Here is a 24,511-nt window from a genome sequence, read left to right on the forward strand (position 1 = left end):
TGTGCCTTTGGTGGTGTTCACCAGCTTTTTAACCTGAATTGTTAGACACTGACAATGAGTAGTTTTTTATTTCTTCCAGTTTTCTTCTATATTCTTGTATCTTCAAAGAAAAGCTAAATAAGCCTATTCTTTTTATTTTTATAATATGTTAAATTTTTACTGTGTTTCTGAAAATCTATGAATCTATATGTATATATATTTATATTTATAGGTCCCATTTTTATAAAACTATTTTCTTTGATACCTGTGGATAACTATTAGCCTAATATTGCCATCATTAACACAATTTAGTGCAAATTGTGACCTGATTTATTTTACTAATGACCACGTAACTATGCATTGTGGGTATTCTGGTTTTAAAACATTATGTTTGATTTACCCAAATCTCTGTCCGAATTGACAGAGCCATTTACTTGTAAAGGTTCGTTTGTTTTGAAATTGTATCATTTCCGTGTTGGTCTTTGTTCTTTTTTAAATAGAGTTAATTTTTGTTAAATTGTATGAGTAATTCTGTTTTGACTTGTGTAAATGCGGTGGATTCGGGTCATGGTAAGTAGTTTTTAAGAGACTTCAAATTCCGTGCGGACCCCATTCGTGTGGCTTAGTGGGAGTTGCAAAGATGAATAAAATTGCTGCCCTACTGGGAGAGAGTGTTTCTGCTGCCTGGCCGAGGACTGTTTCCAGGGGGAGGCGTCACCGAGCTGGGCCGGCGGGGGCCAGTGAGGAAGGAGATGATGTAGAGGGTGCGGGGCTGGTCATGAGAGCGCACACAGGTGGGGGGCCTGGGCAGGTCGGTGTCCGTGTCTGGGGGTGGCTGTTTTTCTGTCGCACCGAACTGATGGTTTGGCAGGAAACCGTTTTTCCCTGAGAACATGGAGGCCATTGCTTTCCCATCTCCCCGCTTCCAGAAACGAGAAATCCTCCGTAATCTGGACCTCTGCTGCTTTGTGTACCTTAACGCGCTCTCTTGGGAAGCTCGCAGGATGTCCTCTTTCCCTCGGGAGTTTGAAACTTCACGGCGGTGTTCGTGGGTCGGTCTTCATCCACTGCGTGGGCTTTCTGGGCCTTTTCGGGCTTCAGATCTGGGTAATTGGCTGGAATCCTCTCTTCCCTTCTGTTTCCTCTGTTGCTTCTTTTTGGAATCATTATCCTGTGGATGTCGGACCTTCTCCATTCATCTTATTTTCCTATTCCCCCCACCTCCCTCATTTTACATCATTTCGTCTTTTCGTTCATCTTTCTGGGAGATTTTTCCGAGTTTTATTTTACAGCTCTTCTATTGTATTTTTCGTTTCTTCAGGTAGATGATGGATGAACGGATAGGTAGATGGACAGACACCTGCGTGTGTGTGTGTTTGCGTGCGGAGGAAGACACTACGCTCGATCGAGGGCACCGTGCGCATGCCGCAGGGGCCTGTCAGCCGGGCGCCCCTGTATAAATCAGGCTGCCATTTTGTTGGGAGCCCCTGACACCCCTGTCTTTCCGTCTTCTCCTTCCACTTTGTCAGGTCCCCAGGGAAAACTCTGCCAGGTGGACAGTCACGATCTGCAGCGTCCGGGAGCCCAGGCTGGGAGTGAGTCTGGGGAGCTCCCTGTATCCGGCATGTAGAATTCTGTGTGATTCTCCTGATTATAATATTGTACCTTCCCCCCCCCCCCACCCCTCCCGTCCTTCAGTCATGCCTGGGTCGTCTGTCCTGGACATCCTCGGCGTGACCTCCTCCCTCTCCAGAAGGAGCCTCCAGTCTTATTCCACGGCTGGGGACGGCGGTGGCTCCGCTACACAAAGCTGTAGAAATTGAGCGTGGAGGTTTGCGGGGCAAGGGGAGGAAGTGGAACTTAGGGATTCAGAAAGACATTTTGGCACTTCCTTTTCGCCTCACCTTTGTCCAGGTATCCAGAGTCCCTGGTGCTGCCAGTTCTTTAGCCATTTGGGGATTGTTTGTTCCGAGAGTCGGTTTTCATCCTTTCTCCGTCACCGTCTTACGGCAGTGCTAAGTTCATTCACCCTCATCTGTCTGCTTTGCCTCTTATAAAATCTTGCCTCTTGTCTTCTCTCCCATTCTGTTTGTCCTTTCTGCCTTTTGAGGAATCTCCTTACCAGAATTTTGAAGTATTGGGAATGATGACAGCTAAAAGAATGTGTTCAATTAGGCATTTTTTAATTAGGAATTTGGGAACTTAAAACTTCATGCAAAAAAAACCCAAAAAACTTCATACAGGTGGTAAATGAATTAGTATAGTAATTTAAAAATTAGTACTTAAAGGCTTGATAGTGCATAGTGACAGTTGGACCACATTTTAAGAGTCACTTCTTTTGATAGCAATATAGAAGAAATCAGACTCTTAAAATACGTGATTCTTTAACTCTACATTTTTAGTGCCATGATATTCTCTTTGTGATCTAACTAATTTGATGAATACTTCAGAAGTATAACTTACTCTTAAATTTTAGTGGTATGTATTTGTGAAGTGAATTATACTTAAAAATCTAATAATTAAATATTTGAGTGTATATATGTGCCAGTGCTTATATGAGATACACTTTCAAGCAGAAATCAGTGCTTCAGAGCTACTGTTATTTGAGACAAATAATTTTTAATATGAAAGGACATATTCTAGGAGTATGGCAAAGTGCATAAGGAGTTAGCAAAAAGTTTCCTTGTAAAAGTTACATATTCACAGAGTACACAATTAAATGCCAAATTTTATATTAGATTTCAGTGGTCTAGAAGGTCGCAATAGAGAGAAATCAGTGTGGGCCAGGGTAACAAAAAGATGCTTCATCTCCGTGTGGATGGCCTTCGGTCGCACATGCATTTTCAACATCGAGCTCCTCATCCACACCGATACATAGAGCCACCGGAGGTTTGTGGGTACTGTGAAGGGACCCAGCTCACCGGCTCTTTGCAGCCAACCCGCAGCCTCCCGCCAGGTGACGGCAGGTCCTGCCTCTGCTCGGACGTGGTGGTGCCTGGGCAAATAACGTCTCCCTCCCCCCGCCCCCCCTTTACTGTCTCTATCCCCAGTAATCAAGTCCCGTTCATTCTTCCTTCGCACCATGTCTCCTGTTCGTTCGTTCAATTACAGCATCTTGACATGTTTATTTAGGTACCTAATATGTGCCACCTAACATGTGCCAGGAAGTGTACAGAGGGTTGAGGCTGAATAAAGGCTTCAAGGAGCCCGTGCCCCCTCGTGGGTGCGGCAGACAGGGACATCGCAAATTTCAAAAGAACATGGAGAGCGATAGGAAAGCATGTCGCATCCCACTGGCCGCGTGGAGGTCGATGCCGAGCCCCCCAGGGGAGACGGCCTCAGACAGCAAAGGTGTTAGGGGACAGCTTAGTGTTCCTGGAGGAGAAAGTGGTTGGACTGAGGCTCCTTTCACTTCCGGTGAGGCCCCCCTGTAAGACAGGGCGAAGGCCTGAAGGATATTCTTTCATTCGTTCATTCATTCATTCAGCCGATATTTGCGGAGAGCCAGCTACGTGCCAGGCAACTTTTGCAATTGGATGCAGCAGTGAACAAAAACATGCAATATCAGGTCTAAATATAAATCACATACGCTCATATGGCAAACACAAGTATAACAAATAATTAGATGCGTAGGATGTTTGACGGGGGTAACTGCAGGGGAAAACAGGAAAGCAGGGTGACGGAGATAGGCCGCCCGGGGACCCGCGGCCGAATGGATCTCACACCGCACTCCGCAGAAACCGAGGGGCCGCCGCGGTGCGTCGGGGCCCAGAGGCGTTCGTTCTGAATTTCATTTTTAACACGTTTTAAACTATTTCAGTCACAGTCATGAGAAACAGCACAAACACACGCGTCATGTGTGAAGCCTCGTGCGTGAGATGCCGCCAAAGCGTTCTTGACCGGTGCCAGCGCAGGAGGCCAGGTGCGGGGAAAGGCCTGCGTTTCCAGATCGTCCTGCGTGTGTTCCCTGACGTCGGGCGTGAGCCGCCTGCTGGCTTCGCTCCGCCGCCTGTCACAGACACTGGGTTTTTCACCCGTCGAGGCTTGGTGGCAGCCCCGCGTCCAGCCAGACCACTGGTGCCATTTTCCAACAGCATTTGTTCACTTTGTATCTCTGTATCACATTTTGGTAATTCTCACAATATTAAAAACTTTTTTATTATTATTATCATATCCATTGTGATGATCTGTGATCAACGATCTCTCCCTTCTAATTGATTTTGGGGGCCACAAGTCGTGTCCGTGTAAGACGGCGAACTTCATCGAGAACTGCTGTGTGTGTGCCGACTGCTCCGCCGACCAGCCTCCCCGCCGCCCCCAGCCCCCCACCTCTGTCCCTCCCCTCGGGCCTGAGACACGACAAGATTGAAATGAAGCCAATTAATAATCTGACAGTGGCCTCTCCACGTTCAGGTGCAAGGAAGATTTACATGTCTCTCACTTCAAATCAAAAGCTAGAAGTGATGACGCTGAGAGAAGAAGGCACGCGGAAAGCCGGGCCAGGCCGAAAGCCGGGCCCCCTGTGCCCGTTAGCCAAGCCGCGAGTGCAAAGGAAGAGTCCTCGAAGGAGACGAAAAGCGCTTCTCCACCGAACGCATGAATGATGAGAACGTGCAGCAGCTGTATTGCTGATTCGGAGAACGTTTTCGTGGTCTGGACAGAAGGTCGAACCAGCCGTGACGTTGCCTTAAATCAAAGCCTCATCCAGAGCAAGGCCCTAACTCTCTTTAATTCTGTGAAGGCCGAGAGATGAGGCAGCTCTGGAAGTTTGATGTTAGCAGAGGCTGGTTCACGAGGTTCAGAGAAAGAAGGCATTTTTATAACATAAAAATACAGCGTGAGCAGCAAGTTATCCAGAAGATCCAGCTAAGGTCGCTCATGAAGGCGGCTGCACTAAACAGGTTTTCAGTGTCGATGGAACAGCTTTCTATTGGAAGAGGATGCCATCCAGGGCTTTCACAGCGAGAGCGAAGTCAATGCCTGGCTCCAAAGCTTCAGAGGACAGGCCGACTCCCGTGCCAGGGGCTAATGCAGCTGGCGACTTTAAGTGGAAGCCAGTGCTCATTTACCATTCTAAAAACCCTAGGGACCGTAAGAACTGTGCTAATTCTGTTCTGCCTGTGCTCTGTAAATGGAACGACAAAGCCTGGATACAGCACATCTGTTTACAACGTGGTGTCCTGAATGTGTTAAGCCTACGTTCGAGACCTAGCGCTCATAAAAAAATCTTCCGTTTACTATGTTAGTGCTCATTGACGATGCACCTGGCCCCCCAAGAGCTCCGATGGAGATGGGCAGTGAGGGTCACGTCGTTTTCGTGCCCGCTAACGCGACATCCTTTGCAGCCCGTGGATCAATGAGTCATTTTGACTTTCAGGTCTTGCTATTTAAGAAATACAGTTTGGAGGGCTATCGCTGCTATAAATGGTGATTTCTCTGATGAATCCGAGCGAAGTAAACTGAAAAGCTGGAAAGGATTTAGCATTCTAGAGGCCGTTAAGAACATCTGCGCTTTGTGGGAAGAGGGCAACCCAGCAACATTAACAGGAGTTTGGAAGTTGATTCCAGGCCCCTCCCAGATGGTTTTGAGGGGTTCAAGATGTCCGTGGAGGAAGTAGCTGTGGTGGAAACAGCTCGAGAGCTAGATGGGGAGCCTGGAGATGCGATCGAGTTGCGGCTGTCTCGTGGTAAAGCTCGGACGGACGAGGAATCGCTTCTTACGGATGCGCGAAGAAGGTGTTTTTTTTTTTTTTTTTTTTTCTGAGATGGACTCCACTCGTGGTGACGATGCCGCAGAGATTGTTCAAATGGCAACGAACGGTTTGGAATATTACACAAGCTTGTCGGATAAGGCAGCAGCGGGGTTTGAGAGGACTGACTCCAGTTTTCAAAGAAGTCCTACTGTGCGTGAAATGCTATCAAACAACGTGACTTGCTGCAGAGAAAGTGTTCGTGAAAAGAAGATTCACTTGGCACGGCACACTTCAGCGTCATTTTATTTTAAGAAATGGCCACAGCCACCCCAGCCTTCAGCAGACATCAATGCCGGTGCAAGACCCTCCACCAGCAAAAGATTATGACTCTCTGAAGGCTCAGATGATGGTTAGCATTTTTTTTAGCAATAAAGTGTTTTTAAATTAAGGTATGTACATTGGTTTTTTTTGTTTAGACATCATGCTATGGCGCACTTAACAGTATAGTGTAAACATAACTTTTCTATGCACCGGAAAGGCAAAAACTTTGTGCGACTCACTTTATCGTGACGTTCCCTTTCCTGCCGTGGTCCGGAGGTGAACTCACGGTGGGTCTGAGGTGTGCCCGCGCGCAGCCCCGCCCACACAGACCTAAAATGGAATTCACGTTAATAAAAGGCCTCGCTTGCATATTTTACATGCTGAGCATTCACTGCCGAAATCATTTGCAACCCGCCTTCTTCTAGAGGTCAGTGTGCCTTGCCCTTGGATTATCGTGGTTGCCTTCAGCGCAGTCAAACCTCCTCCCATCCTAATCTCTCTTGCATACCATTGCCAGAGTGAATTTTCTTAAAACAGACACTTTTCATTAAATACTTACACCCCAACCCCTGTTCTCGGGGGGAGTCGACCTAGATATTAGCCACGGCTCCACCAGGAAACGCAACTTGACCTCAAGCAGATCTTTGTTTTCTCATCCGCATCTCTCGGCTCTAAAAGTTTCCTTCCACGGTTTCCCCCCAGCTGCCAGCGGTCTTCACGAGCCCCCTCTGGCTCACCCGCGCAGTCGCCCGCCTCCCTCGGATCCCTCAGCCTCTGCCCGCGTCTGCTCATTCTCTTCGCTCTCGTCCCCTCCCTTCTGCAGTGCACGCGCCGAGGGCGAGCTAATTAACCTCTGCGTAGGGTCGTGTGACTTCCCCAGCCCAGACCGGCCCCTTTCTTTAGCGCATCGATTTCAACTCTGCACGTTCCTTAAAAAGCGCCTCTGAGAGCTCGCGGGTGAAGACGGCTTCTCGGCGGAACGCTGGCTGTACCCCGCGGTACAGGGTCACGGCAGGTTGGGAACTCGGAAGCGGCCGTTCGATTTGTCTGGAATGTGCTGTCCAGTGGCGTGGCCACGAGCCACGTGTGGCTCTTTAAAATAAAAGCAGTTAACGTTTTACTTTTTCATTCTCACTCGTACGCTTCAAGCGCCCAGCAGCCAGCCGCGTGCGGCGAGTGCCCACTCTACCGGATGGCGCGGACTTAAAACGTTCCCGTCATTTCAGCAAGTCCCCGGGACGGCACTGGCCTGAAAGGTCACCGGTGACCTGAGAGTTCTTTTCGGGGGCTCCTGGGGGAGAATCTGTTTGCAGAGGGTCAGAGGAAATGTCCGACGAGGACAACAGAGGCGGTGAGCTGAGACAGCTGATTCCAGGGCGCTGGCGGTGGGAGGGGAAGAGACACAGGCTGGCATGAGGGCAGTGGCCGAGGGAACACAGGTGAGCGAAAGAAAAGGGCGACGGCGGGACCGAATCCGTCGTAGACTCCGGGGGAAGAGTACGCAGCAAGGGGAGACACGTCGGGTCCTGGGCCACAGCAAAACAGGGTGTGGACACGGATCCTGCTCGGTTTCCGTTTTTGCTGAGGCCCCTGAAGTTGCGACTGAGACCGCAGGTGGCAGTGATGTCCACGCAGCGGGTGAGGCCTGCGCCCCTCAGCCTGCCACCTTGAACGTGCGATTCAAGTTGAAGGGGCCAGGGCGGGGGTCAGGCTGGGGGCCAGGAGGGCAGGAAGGAAAGGGACACTCCCGTCTCCCCGCAGGCCGAGGTCGGAAGGAGACCAGCCGGCTCTCTCGACATGACCTGCGTCCTCCGGAGGCTGTGGGGACACTGAACCTGGACTAGAAAAGTTTCAGGGTCAGAGGTCGGAGCCACACCTGCCTGCCTGGCTGCGGAGCAAGAAGAAGCCGCTACACTGGGAGCTACACGCGCCCTTAACAGATGAGACGGCGGTGGGGTCCGCTCTCCCTCGCCCCGGAGCGGGGCTGGTGGTCTTTTAACGAGTGGCCTCCCCCAAGAGCCTTTCCTGCCGGGGAAGGCGTGACCTTCGCAGTAGAGGCCGGGGGTCTGCCCACCAGGGGCAGAGGCTGCAGGGTGTGTGGGCCTTCTCCGTGGCCACCGGGAGGAGAGGCTTCTCTTGAGCGCTGGGAGCCGCAGAAGGGTGTTTCTGGCGGGCAGGTCTCTGCAGAACCCACGAAGAGGCACCATCTGAGGAGTCGGACCCAGTGGGTAGGGAGCCGAAGGGAGGAGCCGACGGATTTAAGAGACGTCGCAGGCTGTGCCTTCAACAGCCAGGGCTGGGGGAGGGAGGAAACTTCGGTTTTGCATAAAGTTTGGGGTCTGGGCTGGACATTTTACCTGTGACCAAAGGAGTTCTAAGTTTCATGAATGACTGGAAATGTCTGTGGCAGGGAGCAAGTAGGCTTCTTCATGGGTCGAAGGCGCATTGGAGACAGAATACAGTGTTTGCCATTTGCACTGGGGTTTTATAGTTTTGGTAATTTTAGGCCTCATAGTTGTGTGGATTTCGAAGTAAATTAAACGGAGCCTGCTGTGTAACTAGCTGAGTTTCCTTCCATTGGTCATGGTTTCTGGTGCCCTGCGATGCCACTAGGGTGATAATGAGATACGTTTCTTGCAGTTCCTACGTGGCACGGGGGTCGTGTATTATTTCTCTTTCATTTCTCAGGTCGTCGTGTTTATCATGTCCGCTCTCGGGGGATTCCTGTTCCAGTCGATCGGTTAGACTGTCATCGGCCCTCAACTCAGCGGCGTCTGCGCCTGGCGCGGGGGCCGCCCGTGACTCAGGTCTCTCAGGGATCCTCGGCGGCCTCGTCTTCCTCGCTGTGTTTGCCGTGGCCCAGCCGAGTGCCCGGATCAGTTCCAGGTGTCACATTCAGACAGCAGACGGAAAACAGGCCCTCACTTCTGGCGCACGCAGAGCAGGCTCCCTGCCCCCAGAAGACCTCTCTCGTTCTTGCTGGCTGGAACTGGGTCACTCGCTCCCTCCGAACTGGCGACTGGAGGCAAGGGGAAAGGCATCCTCACAGCTGGAGCTGGGAGGGCCGCCGTCATCACCCCGGAAGCACAGGCCTTGCGGAGACGGTGTGGATAGTGGAACCACGTGGGGTTCCGTGGGGAAGGAGGGATGGGACTTACTTGGGCGTTGGGTAGATTCTCGCTGTACGTATAACTAGAATTACATATACTGGCTGATTACAGACCAGGTGATAGGAACGTAGTGTATGCCGACTAACCCGCTGTGTGACAAAACTCCAAATGCAGCGGCCTAAAGAATACCAAGATTTATGTCTCTTTTTTCAGTAACAGTTCAGGGGCGGGGTGGTTCCAGCTTGGCTCAACCATTGGAGTTGCCCAGTCGTGATAACTGAGAGCCCTCAAATTCAGAGCCGTAGAGAACAAAGAAGTTTCTGTCTCGCGTCGCAGTCCAAGGAAAGCTGAGCTGCACGGGGCCGTTCGGCGACCCTGATTCCATCCAGAGTACGTTCTTTGCCATCCCCGTGGGTGACTGTCCTCGCCTTTGTGGTCAGAGCCACGTCACCGTTTCCAGGTTCCAGGCAGGAAATGGTGGACACGGAGAAGGTCGGCCCATGTATAAAGGCGGAGACCAGAGTGACACCTGTTACTTCCGCTCACACCTTGCCGGCTGCATCGCAGCCTCAGAGGGACATCCAGCTGCAAAAAGCCTGGTGCCTCGTCGGTCCAGGCTGCTGTAAGAAATATCGTCCACTGCGGGCTTAAAACAACAAGCGTTTATGTCTTGCAGTTCTGGAGGCCTGAAGTCCCGGGTCAGGGCGCCGGCAGAGTCACGGTCTGGGGAGGTCCTGCTTCCTGGTTCACAGATGGCCGGCTTCTAGCTGTGCCCTCCCGTGGCAGAAGGGGCCAGGAGCTCTCAGGCATGTCTTCTCTAGGCGCCCTGATCCCATTCATGAGGACTCTGCCTTGGTGACCTAGGGCCTCCCAAACTGTCGCATTGTGGATTAGGCTTCAGCATATGAATTCTGGGGGGACAGAAACATTCAGTCTGTCACACCGTCACCGGGCAGCCTCCAAGGTTGCTCACGTCATCGCCATCGCCAGCCAGCAGAGAGTGGGAAAGAGAGTCCAAAGCCAGGTCAGGTGTGTGTGAGAGGATGACGCTTAGGTCATACCCGTCGCTGGCACGTGCATCCGCTCAGTCCAGACGTAGCCACATGGCCACACCCACGGGAGGCCAGGACATGGCGTTTGTAACCAGCAGGCCAAGTATCGGGAGGAGGGAAGAAGGGATTACGGTAGACTATTAGCTGTTTCTCTCACACACAGATTCTTCTCCGCTCTGCACACGGGATCTTTCTACCTGGAGGCTCATATTTATTAGAGTTTTATTTAAGGCCTAAAGATAATAGTCACTTATTAAAACGTTTCTGAGTTTGGTTACTTGCCATCCATCCACTGTAAGAAAAACTGGTATTCATAGTAAAGCGGTATTAAATGACTAAAAAAATAAAAGTTACATTTTTTCAAATTTTCTAAGGTGCTTTTAAAAAAATATATACATCACCTTGAATTTTAAAACAATTTGTATAGTTGTATGTGTGTATGTGTGTAATTTTCAACTTTTATAACTTAGGGCTGTACAGTGGGTAAAAGCAAAAAACAAACATCTTTTTGGAACCAGGTGGTAAATTTTTTTGTTAAAGCCCATTTGGACTTTGATGCTGTTACTCTAAGGTGGCCTTTTGCTTTCTCGTGTACAAAACTACTCTAAACCTTTATATTTATTGTTTCGTGTGCTATTTTTAGATTTTTGGGGTCCTAGTTACAGATTAGCTTATTAAGGTTTATAAAGAGATGACTAGAGTATGCATACCTTTTATTACACAATTACATTAAAGTGAAATTAGTTGATGTTTTAAAATCTTTTCTACAATCTTAAGTATGATCTTATTATCTCCATGACTAGGCATTTTTATCTGTTTTGTTTACTGTTCTGTCTCCATTGCTCAGAATCATTTCTGACAAGTACACACTCGATAAACATGTTAAATGAATGAAAAGATATCTAAAATGCAACATGTTTCACGTATGAATCATCGAACCTCTTTTTAACCTCTGCGCTTAGGGAACATGTGTTTCTTAGACAGCCGAGTGGCGTAGCCTGCGTTCACCTCACCTTCCAAGGGGAAGACGCGGTGAGCGTGAGAGCCCTCTGCGGCTCTGCAGACGTCAGCGGAGGCACCCGCGTGCATGCGGAGACTCGTGTGTCGTCGGGGTACCCCACATGCCGTGGGCTGACACAGGCGTCCGCACGCAGGGAGACGCGGATTGGGGAGGGAGGGAAAGGACACGTTCCATTCCATCCCAGCGACGACAGAAACATCCACTTTCCAACGTAGCTTTTCTCAAGTGAATTGGAGTTTGAGGAGGAGGAGGAGGAAGAAATAAAAATAGCCTCCTACAGTGAATTTGGGGTCCGGGGGGAAAGAGTTAGTCTTCTGAAGACCGAGTGGGTAATGTGCCCCGTTTTATGATTTTAACTCTCACGGTGTAATGCGTTATTCAGTATCATACGCCACCGACAGCAGTGAGAATGAGAGCGATGCGCTCTTGAGAGCACACCTTCTCTCAGCACATCCCTCTCTTCTGCGAATCCGTTGCCTCTTACAGGTGGGGCTCTGGGAGGGCTGAGCATGTGGCATTGCCAACCGGCGGGCTGCACTTGTTCAGGTGACGCATTGCCAACCGGCGGGCTGCACTTGTTCAGGTGACACGTTTGGAAAGAAGGGTGGTCACATGCAGCATTCAAGGGTGAATCGTGGAGGGGGACAATCCTGGAGAAGAGCATCCTGGGCCTGCGGAAAGGCACCGACAGAAAGGCCGCGAGACGGGAGGGTGTGTGTGTGTATTCAGCCGACCGCAGGTAGACCAGCGGGCCAGGAGCATTAGCCGCGGGAGTGGGGTGCAAACTGAAGGACGGGGGCGGCTACCGAAGCGGTAAAGACGTGGCCCGTCGAGGGCCTTCAACGCAGAGCGTCTGTCGGAGTCTGTGGTTCACGAACGACCAACACAGTTCCTGAACGCGGAAGTGATGGGGTGACCTCTGCATCGTGAGGACATAATTCTGGAAGGAGGAAGCGCGGGGAATCCGTTCGGTGTCAGGAAGACTGAGCGTGTTTCATGGTCGCGTCCGCGTGATCGTCTTTGTGACCAATAGGGAGCTTGCGGAGCGCGGTGTTCGGCCAGGGCCCTGCCCCAGTGAGCGGGGAACAGCTGTGAGCGCAGGCCCTGAACAGGCGAACCCGCGGGCCCGGCTCCTCGGTTTCGGGCTGGAGACCTTGAGTGTGGTGTCTCCCTGAGCTTGTGCCCCTTGATGGTAGGGGGACGCCTTGTGTGTGCGGCTGGGGGAGCCAAGACAGGCAGGTCCTGCGGTCCCTCTTTGGGGGTGGGGGGCGGTGTTGATAAAAGAGAGACAATTGAGAGGACGGGAGGTATTTCGTTCGTATTGTCTAGCGTTGTCCTGTTCTGTCCCTGATGGTATTGCCCACCTTTAGTGAAGACTTGTTTGACCTGTTTTGCCCCCCCAGTTTATTAAAGGGCTTTAAGAGCTGTTTTCCACGCTCGGCCGAACTGAAAGGGGGAGCAGTACTTCCACACGTAGGGCTCGTGCTGGTGGCGGGCGGTCTGGCCGGTGCAGCTCTCGTCTGCCGCGGGAGCGCCTCCCTCCATCGCGAGTCTCCCCTTCTTCACGGGAGGGGGTTTGCTGGGCGTAGGTGAGAAGTAATGAAGTGACTAGAGTCGGGAGCAGAGTTCCCGGGGCAGGTGCCGAGTGCATCTGGAATTCCGGATAGGACGAGGGACTTGCACTCGGTGCTGGGTAGCCGTTTACTGGAAGTTTCAGAGTTAGCATCTAGGTTTCCTGAGCCAGATCAACGTGTTTTTTTTTTTTTCTTTTCCTCTTCAAGACATATACTACTAAGACATATATTACTCGCAGTAGGATGTACTCGTTGAGTTTCAGGTGGCGACAGAATCTCCATGTGGAGATGTCGCATCAGCAGTTGCACATGGAGCCGGAGTGAAAACCTGAGAATAAACGTAGAATTTTTAGGAGTTATGTGTATGTTTAGAGGACATACTTGGAGCAATGTAAGGGATAAGTTCACCCAGAGAGATTTGGCTCGTAGGATATCGCCGGAAATAGTCAAAGGCCAATTTTCTTGAAGAAAGAGTGAAAGCTATGCAGATAGGCTGAGGAAAAGGAGAGAGAAAGCAAATATGGTTTTGTTTTTTTTTTTAAAGGAGTTTTATAGTCATGGGGAGGAAGGCATAGATCGTGACCTGGGATGTACTCGAGGGGTGAAAAAAGTTTTTCCTTCTTAAGATCAGACCCTCCAAGGGGAAAGGAAGGGCAGAGAGGGAAAGGTCAGAGACGGCAGGCAGAGGAAATAGTGCAGTTTCGTTCCAAGGATGATGAATACCGCCCAGGTGATGGCGCGGAGCTTGGTACCGGCGACTCGGAGATGAAGTCAGCATGTGCCGCCTGTGGGACGTTCGCCGCCCAGTGACGAGCAGGAACAGGAATCACGGAGGGTCAGCTGATGTCCCCCGAGCACGAGGAACAGGAATCACGGAGGGTCAGCTGATGTCCCCCGAGCACGAGGAACAGGAATCACGGAGGGTCAGCTGATGTCCACCGAGCGCGAGGAACAGGAATCACGGAGGGTCAGCTGATGTCCCCCGAGCGCGAGGAACAGGAATCACGGAGGGTCAGCTGATGTCCCCCGAGCGCGAGGAACAGGAATCACGGAGGGTCAGCTGATGTCCACCCAGCGCAACGCGCCGGGAGCCGTCGTCAGCACTTTCCATACCTCGACTCATCCAGGCCTCGTGACGCCCCCATGAGCTAGCGCTCGTGGTCACTCATCATCCACATTTTAAATGAGAGGACACTCGGGTGCAGGAAGGTTATGTCCCAAGGCCTTTAACAGCTCGTCCGCCACGGAGCCAGACTCTGCACCTCTGCGACTTGCATAGCCCGATCATCACACTGCGGCTCACAGGGAGAAGTAGGAACGAGGTGCCCGAGCAGCCTGAAGGGGGGCGGAGCTCGGTTTTGTGGGAGGGGAGAGAGAGGGGGGATGGGGGTGGGGGGGAGGGTCTCCGAGGAGGAGTAAATGGACAGCAGGGCGGGATCCAGATAAAGGAACAGACTGTGACGACCAAAGCGCAGAACCCACGGTGGGATTGGGGGTGTGTGTGTAGCATTTACCTAGTCATATGCACAGCCTTCGTCTCTGACCTGTCCTCTGCCCTGTCCTAATTGCAGTGGACAGTCACATCTGATTCTATTCGTTTCCCTGAACAGTTACAATGTTTTTGAAAAATCTATGAGAACCGGGTTATCCTTTTAGAGATATCGGTCCTTATTAAATGTAACATATATATGTCTACCTACCTACCACCTAACCATGAATTGGCAGAAATCTGAGAATTTCCTATGTATTTGGGATCCAGATAATCTCTGGGGGAAGAACCAGAGGCTTGAGAGGCAGATTATTGAATGTACAATTTAAATTCCAGAAAATAAGCACACGATTGTGCAGACGATGGTTACTAGCCCTTTCCGAGATAAATACGTGTAGTGAACATGACTCCTGGTTACGTATGGTTGGTCTGCCATGTCTTCCATAATCTCCTTCTGCCAGAGCTTCACCTGCTCCATGCCATCTCGGCCCCACCCCGACCCAGACCCCGACCCCCAGTTCCTGCCTCACCCAAACTGCAGTCGGCAGGGGGAGCACCGGGGGAGAGCAGCAGAGGCGTGAGCTTGTCTGTTCTGCACTTTAGTTACTAGTTTAAAAAAATGAATGTAATGTTCAGTGGTTTATTTTAGGCCACATCTAAATGTCCCTGTGTCGAACTTGTGTCATAGTAGCCGTGTCGGAAAGTGGTTACATCAGAACGTCACGTGTGGACAAAGGGTTTTTTTTTTTTTTTTTGGAAGTGAGTAAAGGTGTTTCATAAAGGAAGACGTGAATTCGGAAAAAGCAGGCTGGCTTTTTTACCCCTTTACCACAGAGGTATTTATTACGTGCCACTCTGAGGGTGTTGGCGGGGTTCATCTAACGGACAGGAGGCCCGTCCTTGTTCCTGGCTCTGGAAGGAAAACCTGAGTCTGAGCTATGACATTGCCACCACCCTGTGGTGACATGCTGTAGTTCATTGTATCTTATGGGGGGGGGGAGGGGGGAGGAAGCATACCTGGTGTGTATGCACATTTTTTGTATCTTCTCCTTTAAATAAAAGTATGATGGCGTGTTATAAAAGCATATATATTTTTTTTATCTCTTTAATACTACCTATTAGAAAAGTACATTTAGAAACTCCTAAAAAAGGAACCTATTGAAAACAGAGAGAAAGCTTAATTTTAGGAATTAATTAAAAGTTTACAAAATAACTGGTGTCTCAGGAAGGCAATTATGTATCTGTAGCTTTTCTGAAGAAAATTACAAACCAGTCTAAGGGATAAAGTAGGACTCATTAGGTGGTTTATTGAGATAGAGGGTAATTAGAACACGTTGGATAATGTCCGTGATTTAGCTTTAGAACGCACTGATTTATGTTTAAATATGGGTCCCAAATATTAGCAGTTACAGTACTTCAGACGTAATGCTGACGATGCTGGGAATGCGCTCCGCGCTGGGCGCACAGGGACGTCGTAGCTTCACCAGGGTCCCTGCCATCTGTCCCTGGGTCGGAGGAGCAGCAGGTGCCTGGCCCCCGCGTGACAGGTCGGAAGGTTCTCTTCTGCACGTGGGAGAGGTCCTCGGGTTGTGGTGCAAAGCCTCTTCCTTGCTGGGTTGGAGGATGGGGCGCTGCGGGACCTCAGAGCCAGGTTAGATTAGAGTTGATGCGTCACCTGACTTAACGGGCAGGTGCACGCACTGTGCTGGAGGCTGGGTGCCGCCTGCAGGCCGGGTGCCCAGGCGACAGTCTCCCAGCGCAGGCGCCCCGGACAGCCGGAATACGATGCGTGTGTGTGTCTTACACGTAAACACGTCTGGGAAATTTTTCTGAAAACAGCGGTTGTATATGAATAAAAACAAATGAAACTTTCACAGAGTTCTAGAATATTAAATGCCAAGACTTGTATACATATTAAATATCAGCATCATATTAAATGCATATAGTCGTCTTGCCTTGGGGCTTTGGGGCTGTATTTCTTGGGGCCGTGGAGTCCCTCGGTGGCGTCCAGCATGCAAAGCCGCTGCTCAGGTCCCGGCTCTGCTAAGTGCCTGTCCGGTGTCCTCAGGTTATTGTGATACACAGACCTGCTAGACACCCCCTCAAGTGGCGGTTTATAAAAAGAAATGTTTCGTGATGTCGTAAAAGGCAAAGCACCCGAGTCACCGTATTGTGTTGCCGTGAGGACTGGGTCGGGAAGCGCCCCCGCTCCCCGTTCTCTTGGAAGCTGGGGCGCCCTCTCGTGCCGGGGCGCCCCCTCCTGCTGCGTACCCGTCCGGCCCGGCCGTCCTCGCGTCGTTCCCACCGCGGTCCTCCTGCCAGCATCTGCGTCGTCGCTGGCTGAGGCCGGTGCCATTGTGGGGGGTGCTTCGGGTCGGAGACACACTGGCGGGGGGGGGGGGGTCTTCTCTCTTTATCAGCCCCCCGCCCCACATTTCCCAGGCCCCGGGGCTTCCTCCCCTCCTCCGGAAGTCTTAGGCTAGACTTATGCAAATCAAGTCTGTTTTCTCTCGGAATGGTCGTTGAGAATTGCCTGGCTTCTTGTGGGTGGGTGGCTCTCAAGGCGAGGACGGGCAGCGCTTGAGTGCGCATGCGCATGATCACACCCCCCCCCTCCCCCCACCTGGCCTGGAGCAGAGCCAGTGGGCGTGGGAAGAGGGTAGGAATGGCACGTAGGCTGGCTCCACACATGGAGAAAGAAACACGTTCAGTGTTAGAGATGCAGTGCCTCCCGAAAGATGTGTTTGAGGAAGGTTCTTACGCCATTTTTTTAAATGCTCAGAGCCAGGTAAGGGCAAATGGTGAGACTGAATAGTAACAGTTAAAGGCAAATGAAAAAAAATGCCGAATTCTATCTTTTTAAAGGCCTTCTACAAATTATTATACTCAGTGTCGTTTATGAGAGTGTTTATTAAGCCTGGGTGACAGTTACAATCACCCAAAGAAATTTTCATGCAAATAGCTTCCGATGCTTCTACGCCAAGCCTGTTGAGCCCACACCTCCTAGGTGTTAATCTCAGTAAGGTGGTCCACGTGAGTCACATGACCAGCGGGCTTTTACAGCAACTGGTATACTTGATGAAGCTTAATGTAACATATGCACTCATTTCAGTAAAGAGCTCGAATTTGATTTTAAGGAAGTAAGAAATTCATGGTTAGACAAAATTCTGAAGGGGAGAGAAGGGTACAAGGCACAAAGCCAAAAGGTCCTAGAATCAGGAGGAACCGGTGGGAGGTTTCGGTGGCTGATAGAAAAGCTAGGCTCGAAGCGGTTTAACTGGAGGCTGAGAAGAGAGGCCAACAGGTGCATCAGAATGAGATCAGATGGCAAATGCTTACATTTTCTGCAGAGACGTTTGCAGACGAGAACGCGATGGCCACGAAACAGGCAGCCCTGGGTCCAGATCTCAGAACGCCATCGCGTTTCCTGCCCACGGTCTCTTAAGATACCGTCCAGTTCAGGTTTCCCCCAAATAATATCATGTCAGCTGTCCGTCCTATCCGAATGTCCGCCTTCACGTCCTCCATTCGTTTGTAGGGAATAAGTCAGAGCTGTTGTCATGTACTGGGGACTGTGGTAAGTCCTGGGACTCTGCTCTCAGTGAGCTCCCGTTGGGGAGGGAGAGCTGTCGGTTTGGGGCTAATTAAAGTTCGAAGTACCAGAAGCCTCCAGGTGGGGTCATCCAGCAACCTTCGTCATCATTTTCTAATGCTTACCGGTAAACAAGAACGATGCTCTGAGAAACAAAATCATGTTATACAGCAGTTACAGACTCTGATCCATTACTTCCTTAAGTACAATTTCATGCTTGATTTCCGTTCTTATTAGAAATGTTTAGAAAACGTTACTCATCTTGGGACTGTAGACTTGAGCTTATACGTGGTTATAAGTGGCCTTTGATAATGGTTCTAAATATAAGCACTAGGCCATTGTTTAGGAATGTTATCTTTCTTTTACCTTGTGTTAGTCTCGCGTCCAACACCTTTTTCTAAAAGTGTGACGTGCGAAGAGTCCCTTCCTTATGGTGCGTCATATAGTGTCTGGGAGTTTATGAAAGATATTTACACATCATTTTGTTTCATTTTGTTTCAGGCTAACAACTGTGAGGGATACAGGGCAGATATTATTTATCCTCATCTTACAAGGAGGGACATTTAGGTCGATAGATCTTTTTACATGTTTGAGGCCACAAAGCTAATGAATGGTCAAGTCAGAAGTGAATCCCGACCTTGGGCTCTTTTTTTAGGGGTCAGGTCTATTTCTTTTATACTTTCTACCAGTATACTGACTTACCGGAAAGAAACATTGAAATACCTTGCTCCATTAAGTTCTCCAAATTCTTATCAGTCAAAGAAAAAAATGTTTTAATTTAAGTTTTTGTTTTCTGATTATTCAATAAATCAATTAACATGTATTAATTATTTTGTTAGCATCAGATATGTGGCCATCTAGCAGATGGAAAAATAAATACAAGAGAGACACAAATTTAAACAAATTCCTATATCGTACGATTAATGCTATGGACATTGTCTGAGCATAGTGCTGTGGGTGCACCTAGGACGCGAGGGTGGCCTGAGCCTTGCAGGATGATGGGTGGTTTACGAGAAGGTGCAGAAGACAGTGTGTGAGTAGAAGGAGCTCCTGGAAAGCTTGGACGCACCAGGGAAACAGGGAGGGTTTGGGGACTAGCAGGTGCTTCTCTTTGACACTGCTGCCAGGTGAATGTAGGATTGTCGGCTGCCGAAGACGAAGCGAAGGTGTTCACATGCGGAAGGGAGAGTCCGTGCCCATTCAGTCCGGGTGGAATTACACTGTGCATCTTAAACCAGGATTCGGTGGGATCGAATCTCTTTTTCGGGGATGATTCCGCCCCTGGCAAGGAGCACGGGTGAGCGGTGGGGTAACCACCAACCTGGAAGGCATTCGGGGCGCTGCTGAGTCCAAGGGAAGGAGAGGAGCGGGAACTAAGGTGTGGCAGGAGGCAGGGAGGGGGGCGGAGTGGAGAGATAAAATCTTTTCCATAATGACGCTTCTTATGGGGTTGAATATTGATAATATCTTGTCATGCCACATCTTTAAAGAGTTATGTATTCTTTCATGTCCATGGTCTCTCATATCATCACAGTGCGTTGTGACATACAGGTCCTATTTCCACTTCGGTCTGTAAAACTAAAGAGGCTTACCGTGAAAGAATGTCAGATAGACTCACGATGTTAGAGTTTTCTGTGCACATACCCGGGAAGGCATAGGCAGCTTTTCTGGAGCTTATATGACAGAATGGATTAGAAAATGTAGAAGGCAAAGAAAGTTCTCTTTGGGAGAATGGAGTAGGCAGTGGTTAAAAGAGACAGGAAAGAAGTGATTACATATAAAATATAGAGTATGGAGACCTCACTTGACCCATGTCTTAGGCTGTGCGAGCTGCCGTAACAAAAATACTGTACACTGGGTGGCTCAAACAACAAATATTTATTTCTCACAGTTTGGAAGGCTGGGGTGTCCAAGATCAAGGCGCTGGTGTCTGGTGGGGACTTGCTTCCCGGCTCACAGAGGGCCATCTGTGTTTTCACGCGGTGGAAGGGCCGAGAGGCCTCTCTGGGGTCTCTTTTATGACGACACTCATTCCCATTCACAAGGGCTCCCCTCATGACCTAATACCTCCCAAAGGCTCCACCTCCTCAAACCATCAAATTAGGGGTGAGGATTTCATTTTGGGAGGACACAAACATTCAGCCCGTAACAAGCCACCTCTTCCCATCACAACAAATTCCATTCCCATCCCTAGAAGAGAAGTTAGGGGTCATGTTTGGACAAGAATAGCATAAGCGAGAGATTCTTTTGGAAGTTCCGAAGGCATCTATAAAAGACGAGTCATAACCGACATTTCCACTTTGTCATCTCAAGCTTTTTATCACACTTATCTGATGGCCCAAAATAGTTAACATATAAAATGTACATTTATCAGATCAATCAGGCAGTAACTGATTTTTCAAAGATTCTTAGCTTTACGAAAAATACCCTATTTGCAAAGTCGTACTCTGCTTAGCACGTTAAGGTAGGATTCCCTCTAAGTAACTTGAACTCGTGGTACAGTGATGTCTTGGAACGTGTGGAGTACCTGTGTGTGTTTAACTTAAAAGAGAAATTAACTGTCGTTGGCTAGAAGCAGGAGGTGTGAAATGAGCCATATCACAGCGTTAGGACGCTGGGCTAGGAAAACAGTCCCCGAAAGCCAGCTGGGTGAGAGAGCTTTCAAGTTAAAGCTTATTTTATGGAAATATTTTTTTCAAAGCTAAGAAGCGCATTTAACTGTTTGTTTTTAATGTTTAGAAACTGGGTCCTCAGATTACAGTTGAGGTCTGTATGGCTTTGCTGACTGTATGGCAGTTAATGTAAATGTCCTGAGCCCGTTTTTGAGGGAGAGGAGAGCTTATCCTTTATCCTAGAGATTGTGAACAAAATAAAATTAAAATCTGATACTTAATTTTAATAGATTTGTAATTATAACTCTGATCCACTTTCTTATATCTGTTCCTAGCTTCAATTTGTTATTCTAGTGGAATATTAATATCGAATAGTATAAATATTATGATTTTAAAGACTGATTCTCAGTTTCCTCACTTAGAATACTTATTCTTTTGAGATTTTTGGAGCCACATGTTTTTCTGTGAACTGCACTTTGATTATGTCATGATATTTGCTCAAGCTGTTGCAAATTAATCATTTTTGTTATGTTTCTTCATATATAAGTGTTTGTTTAACTAGCTATATATAAACAGAAGTTTATTTTGGGGATTTGCTTTCATGTGGATAACTGTCTCCTACTTGAATCTTTTAAATCACATCTCTTAGAGAAAAGCAAGCTAGCCTCAGAACGATTTTCCTTCTTTTTTTAAATTTTCCTTCAAGATTTTAAAATTAACTGTTTGTATACTGTAACATAAGAGAAGTCTGTAAGTACGTGAAGGTAAGGACTTTATTTTCCACATCGTTTTATTTTCCACAGCCTCATATGTTGTAGACTAATCCATGCTTATGCAAGATTTAAAGACCATAAAGTTATACAGAAAAAAAGCAGATACATTGCTTGCTTCGAGTGACTATGTAAACGCCATCTCTGAATCAGCCGTGTTCGTAAAGTCAAAGTCGACATGTCCCGGTCCCGCGGGCCGTCTCCCTCTACCCTGTCACCAGGACTGCACCTGGGGCTCGTCCACCTTTGCGCATCGTACCTGCCGCGTTTACGGACGTGGAAACAGCCGGCTCAGACCTGCCGAATGCTGGGAGCCGAGGCCTCCTTTGCGGCCATCTCTTCCTGTTTTCTAATTCTTTTGTTCTTCAGAAATGCAAAGTTATCCTGCTGTGTTCGGCTTTAACTAGAAGTTGTTCCTTTCAACCCTGGTGGAGGCCCTAAGGTGTCAAGCTAATGTGTCAGATGGGGACGTTGTTAAAATACATGGGACACGGTCTTTGCTCTTATGAGAGTCACAGCGTGGCGGGACCACGAACACGTAAACCGGTGGATGCCGTTCGCTGCCGTTACGCAGATCGGCTCAGAGGGACCAAGGCGGGAGTGGCCCCTTCTTCCCGTGGGGTCAGAGAAGCCTCCACAGGGCAGGGGCACTGGATAGCGTTGAGGCGACGAGGAGCCTTTCAAGACAGGCAGACTGAGGCAGGGACATTCGGGGCAGAGTTCGGAAGCGCGTGGGAAGGGCAGGCGACGAGGTCGGAGAGCATCGTACGGGGGCTTTTATGGGGCGTATGGAAGTTTAGACTTCATGCTGCAGGGCGTCGAGAACCAGTGCAGGGCTTCGGGCTGTGGCAGAACAGAATCAGGTTTTCATTTCTAAAAGTCACTCTGATAACCGTGCAGGGGAAGAAGTGGCTTACTTACCCTTTCTCCAGACCATGCTTACAGAACACAGAGAAAACAAACATTCCGCGTTCTTCCCAGTTGCCTTAAGCAGAGCTTCGCAGAACTCCCGGTACACTCAGGAATTCAGATTTCTGAGCGATTCGTTTGTCGGATAGGTCACGTTTGCATAGCGTTTCAATACCCCGTGTTTGGGTCTAAGAATCGCGGACTCTCCACGCGGGATCGCGCCACGGGCTGCAGCCACGCGGCTCACCACAGAGCTCTTCCCGTTTCCCCTTCTCGCTCGGTGCTTTGCCTGTAGGCGCCCAAGCCAAAGGCTTAGACTTCTCCTCGGTTCTCTTCTGCATCTCGTCCCTCACGGCTACCGGTAATTACGCCCAGTGGGTTCTGTCTCCCAAGTAACAGCTCAGATCGTCCCGCTTCTCCATCTCAGTGATGCCAGAGCCTTCGTTCGAGCTCCTGGTGTCTCTTTCTTGGCTAACTACAGCAGCAGCCTCTTAACTTGTCCCCCGCTCTCTCACCCAGCTCCCCATTCTCCCTCTCCTGCTTCAGACATTTGACTAGCTTCGCGCACCGAGAATGAAAAGCAAACTCCCCGTCGTGGCCTGCAGCTTCCAGCTCCTGTGTCCCTTGGCCTCGTCTCTTGACACTCTCCCCTGCTCCGGCTGTTACGTGCCCTGACGGTGGCCTCTGAGCGCGTATGCTCTTCTTCCAAGAAGCTCTTATAATGCGGTGCCTGGCAAATACTCCCCGGACTTAATGGCATAATGATATCATAATAACACTTTCTGCCACTTACTGAATGTTTTCTGTAACCCAGACAGTGTGCTAAGTGCTCTCCAGGCCTTATCTTGTAATTAAATTAGACGCAGCGAGCTTGCGAAGTTGGGATTATTATTCCCATATTTTAGGAGAGGAACCCGGAGCACGGACAGCGGAAGTCGCTGGCCCAGATTCATAGTGTGTGGCAGAGCCTGGCTGGAAGTCTGTCTCTGAGTCCGGACTGAGCTCGTTGGTACTAAAGTTTCCAAGTATTTCGTTATCATTAAATTTTTATGATGTCACAATTCCTGGAGGACCACTTTGAGCAAACTAGAGGGAAGATCTCTTATTAAGATTGAAAGTAAGCATTAATGTAATTAACTGCCTGATTAGTGACGACAAACTCTTCAATATTTTATGTCTCATTGATGATAAAAGACAGTATAATGTAAAAGTTGGGACTAAACTCTGGAATTGAGCAGACAGGGGTTTGATCTCAGTACATGCTCTAAATTCATATAGGTCTCAGTATCGTACATGCTAGATGATGTTCTTGACACTTAAGCTATTAACATGTGCAACCTGGTGGGATGGATTAAAATCGTGGTTCTATGAGCTGGTTTTGTCTTGGTGGTTTGCTGTAGCATTAATACTCCTCTGTGAATTCGAGATAAGCATGATCCGTCTTGGGCCCCATCCCAAGAGGATCAATTTGAGTCCGTCCTGTGACTTGTCTCCGAAGGACAATGTCACAGCAAGGCTGTAAGTTTCGTTTTCGTTTGCTTTAAGTATAGTTTCCTCCTTCCTCCCTCTTTCCTTCCAGTTAAAACGAAATATTAAATTTAACTTTACTAGATAGCATAAACTCAGGGATCTTCTACTCTAACAGGTAACAATAAACATAATAAACACGTCGATAGACATAATAAATACGTAACTTACGTCACTCATTAGAAGATGCGAAGTACTTTGCATGGGGGAGAAAGTAAGATCGAGACGGAGGAAAGGCTCGGGGAACACGCTGCTGTATTATTGAATTGGAGTTCAGTGCAGTGGGTCCCGTTGAGAAGGTCGGAGAATCGAGGGAGGCGAAGGATATCGGCGGGAAGAGCAGTGGAGGAGCTGGTAGGTCCTATGCAGATCTCGGGAGGAGCTCCCCTCCCACTCGAACACAAAGCACCATCATGGAGGGAGGGACCAAGTCAGGGAGAGATGCTAGGGAAGTCGGAGGGCTGATGATGGAGGGAGCTTGCATCACAAAGTGCTTAGCACAGCGTCGGGTGCAGGTGCGGCATCCCAGAGCCCCTGCCTGCTTCCTCCAGCCGCGTCTCTGCCCCGCCTTGTAAACCCTAGCTGCGTTTATAACGGAAAGCTCTTTGAAGAGCCCCAAGTAGCCATGCTGTTTAAACTTTTCTGCTTTTGCACACACCTAACATACGCTTCCCCATCCCTGGTCATTCCGATAAAGTCCTTTGAGACCCACCCCCGGCTCCTTCTGGGAGGACTTCCGTGACTCCCTCTGAGGTGGAGCAGATCCTCCCCTGGACCACCGGGCACGGTGCTCTGAAGATGCGTTTGTTCCAGGAGCACGTGGCTAATGACAGTTGACATTCGATGATCACTTACCGTGCGC

The 24,511-nt window shown here is 49.3% G+C and overlaps 1 protein-coding gene across 2 annotated transcripts in view; it reads left to right on the forward strand.

Moving 5' to 3' along the window:
- The window catches only part of DGKH (diacylglycerol kinase eta), a 155,742-nt gene that overhangs the window by 37,174 nt on the left and 94,057 nt on the right, over positions 1–24,511 (forward strand). The gene's annotated exons all lie outside the window — the stretch shown is intronic.

The sequence above is a fragment of the Rousettus aegyptiacus genome, unplaced genomic scaffold (genome assembly GCF_014176215.1).
Source record: "Rousettus aegyptiacus isolate mRouAeg1 unplaced genomic scaffold, mRouAeg1.p scaffold_m13_p_11, whole genome shotgun sequence".
Classification (NCBI taxonomy): domain Eukaryota; kingdom Metazoa; phylum Chordata; class Mammalia; order Chiroptera; family Pteropodidae; genus Rousettus; species Rousettus aegyptiacus.